Raw genomic sequence first — 3,721 nt, forward strand, 5'->3', positions numbered from 1 at the left:
ATTATATGTAAAATGTAACATACACATTTTAATGCATTTCATCATGAAAGTGATATCAAGTATAAATCTAAAGATTCTAAATGTGCAGAGAGTTGGAATATCATACATTTAATTTGTTCTGTTTGGCGATCTATTGCTGCTTTCCGCTGCTGAAGCAAAATGGCGACATACAGATGCATTCATGGTGCTTTTATATTCAAGCGTCGCATATTCCCGATCGTAACGACACGATACATTTTAAAAGTCTCACATACCATCTTTTGTGCCATCTATTTTTTATTGTTTTACTTTACCTGCTGTCAGGTCCAAGAAGCTCGTAGCGATTAAAAACTGGGATGACGTTTGCGACCGTCTGCTTTAATGATAAAGTAAACTACGAGGTTAAAGTGGAAATTTCGAGATTAAAGCCGAAATTTCCACTTTAATCACAAAGTACACGTTTTCACCGTGTCCTTTATTTTTTTCTCAGTGGCTCAAATATAACGCTATACATTATGTTGCTGTTGTTAAGTTGCAAAATTAAAAAGTAAAAAGGACATATATAAATGACACAATACATTTTAAAAGTCTCACATACCATCTTTTGTGCCGTCTATTTATTTTTTTTTTTTTGCAACTTCACATCGGCAACATAATGTATAGCGCTGTATTTGAGCCATTCATCAAACAGCAAAGTGCGCACATCGATCCCCGAAGGATCTCCATAGAGGCTTGCTGTCACATGTAGATAGTAAACAGAGACTCTGACGTCACGTTCCGACTTTTAGCACACTGCGCCCCCCGACTTTTTGCTGGTACTGCAACTCGCACACGCGAGGACCTGCTCAGAGGACACATCAAATGAACGCTGGGAACGCGTGGCAGCCATGATGCGGGCGCGTACGCATTCTGAGCGTGAAGTATAAATGAGCCCTTAGGGTTGAAGCAAAAGGAAAAGGAGTCAGAGACGTGGCATGTGAACTTGTCAACCTCTTTTGTATTCAGGTTGTCCTGCTGAACCCTTCTTTGGAAGGGAAAAGTGCTGGGAGTGGGCTTGGATGAAACCTGAAGCTGCCTATTGGTAAGCCATCCAGACTACGTTTAGCTATTGGGAGACGGCTCTACCACCCATCTTATCATCCATCTTTTTTCTAAATTGGACTGGTTTTCTGTGGAGTCAGTTATAAGCACTATATCTAGTTAAACAGTCTGGTGATAACTTGAACTTCAATGATTTGTTATTATTGTTATTTTTTATTATTTGGTATTCGATACAGGGGGTTATATCCATAAGTGTGCTTCTGGAGGTGTCAGGAAGGTCAGTAAATAAGTTATTGAACTTGCATTGTTTCTTTCTATTTTCTAATATATATTGTTACACACATGTACATGGAAGACAATTTACAGGCTCAAATAAATGTGTTTCTCCTCCAGATCAGGAGTTGGCACTGTTTTCTAAAACCTTCTCCTCTTTTCCTCCGCAGACCCTCACAGGAGACATCACTTCTGCTTCCGGTCCCTTAGGACCCTCCTCTAACCTGCCTCCCAACTATATAATGGCCATGTTTTCTGTTGTATCTCAGTTCTGTTTTAGACTCACGTCTGTAAAGACATATTGCTGATTTATTCCTTCATTTTGCCAAGTGTATGGTGTGGAAACCCCAGCACTTTACGATTTGACATCTCTTTATTTTACAATAAGCATATTTTCATTTTATCATCCTTTGTGATTTTTCTGTATTTTGGTGTAACATCAGTAGAGAGTAGTGTTTGTCACCTGTTTTTTTTCTGTTAGTGTCACTTTTGCTCTTCTGGTGGTAGCGTATAATTGTTAAGCCTGCATTTTACTTATTTAAATGGACTGCTACAACCATTCCTATTGACTGGTATTACCGCTGTAAACTCTGTATTTTAATTCACTAAAAACATTCAGACCTTTTAACAGTAAGTGATCTTGTTGAAGTAAAAAGACCACCCTGAGCAGTCTGAAAGGCTTTATGCTGCATATCGCTGAAGAAGTCGCAGTGTAAATGATATATGAAGTACAAGTTCTTGGGGTGTGGGTTCTCCAGCCTCATGCTCTTTGTAGTTTATAAATGCTCAAAGGAAATAAACTGATTTTTAATCTCATGCTATAATCATGCTATGCTCAAAAACTAATTAAATATTAATACAAGATAATTATGAAACCTTTCCAGGAAATAAACCAAGTGTTAAACCAAACGCTAAAAATTACTGTCAATATTAGGCCACAAATTAACATTTCAAAGTGAGAAACTAAGCCAAAACGTTGGGATAAATGGAAGTTAAAATACAAATATATTAAAGACTGCAATGCACAAACAGGAATTGAAAGTATTCTGCAGACAATAATCATATAAATTGTAGTCCCCACAGCTTTTATTACATATTGTTTTCTTCATTGTAATATAATGGCTTGGATTAGAGCCAGCTTTTCATGCAGAAAGGTATCTTCATTGCTACTGTTGTGTTGATAGATTTGGAATTTAATAAGGGAGCAGGAAATCAATACCTTATTAAAGACAAGGACCTTGGCTTATGTATTCAAAATTTTGAAATAAAATTAAGTTAAAGTTAAGGTTAAAGTTCAGAACAGGATTTCATTAACATTTACTGTCAAAATTCTAACAAGATATGATTAGGCAATAATACAACTTTAACATAATTTTCCATCCACCCCCCAATTTTAATGCATTTTGAAATTAAATCAGGGTGATATGATGCTGGAATGTCAGCAATTAGCTCAGAGCAAAACAATTAAAAAGATGAAACTCAAGCGCATTGCTTGTTTTGGGCTGTTTATTTCGGTAATTAAGGGCATATACATTTCGGACAGAAGTCAAGAGACAGTTTTTCATGAGTCTTCGTAATCTGGAACTCCTACTGACTCCTAGAACCAGATAGACTGGTTATGTTGTTTGCTTTAACTTTTTACATTCCTATGTGTTCTCTTATCAGTTGAATCTACTACTGTATCATGGTGAAAGTGCTGTAAACGGTGATACTTTTGTTTCCACAATAAACATTCCAGCAAATTGTACCTGCAACCACCATTAAACATTTAGACATTAAAAAAACAGATTTAGAATGTCCAAACTGCACATAAAACATGTCCTAAACCAGATGCTGACTGGCCCAAAAAACTCTGAGGTAGACATAGTGTATACTACCTTGTCTCTTATGTCAGTAAGTATCATTTAGAGAGCATATGTCACAGAAGTCTAAGGTTTGCTTTAATTTAGCTAGTTATTTCAATGCAAAAGACAAACTAACTAACATTAAATAAGTTTACCATGATTTCTCCCACAGAAGACTTGTCTGTAGGACAAGGAATCAAGTGACCCAGGTTCAGCTACACCCAAACTGACACCTTGAGATATAGCATTTCCGAGGGGTAGATGGCCGTAAGAATCATTTTTGGGCTGCCACATAATAAGGGAAACCATAAACAGTTCTCAGTCTGTAATCATTAGGTGACGAGGCAGCTGCCTACTTTGGACCAATGCAAATCTTCTCCACACCACTGGCACTTTCTGGAGCCTTAGAGACAGACTGAACTTGACTCTAAATGCCCCATCCCACCCCACCTCACCTGAGACGGCAAATTAAACAGAAACACAATAGTAGACAAGAAAAAGAATTGATGGGTAAATTGGCACACACAAACATTCACCCCACGCAAGAGCACAAGTTAAAATAGGGGAAAACTGACCCTTATTGT

General features: G+C 37.3%; 1 long non-coding RNA gene across 1 annotated transcript; it reads left to right on the top strand.

Annotated features, from left to right (window-relative positions):
* The first annotated feature begins 915 nt into the window (after positions 1-915).
* On the top strand, positions 916-2,891 carry LOC120517848. Its single transcript, XR_005631124.1, has 3 exons — positions 916-1,060; positions 1,257-1,297; positions 1,464-2,891. It is a non-coding gene; the product is annotated as an uncharacterized LOC120517848 (long non-coding RNA).
* The last annotated feature ends 830 nt before the right edge of the window (positions 2,892-3,721 follow it).

Source organism: Polypterus senegalus, chromosome 1, assembly GCF_016835505.1.
Source record: "Polypterus senegalus isolate Bchr_013 chromosome 1, ASM1683550v1, whole genome shotgun sequence".
Lineage (NCBI taxonomy): Eukaryota > Metazoa > Chordata > Cladistia > Polypteriformes > Polypteridae > Polypterus > Polypterus senegalus.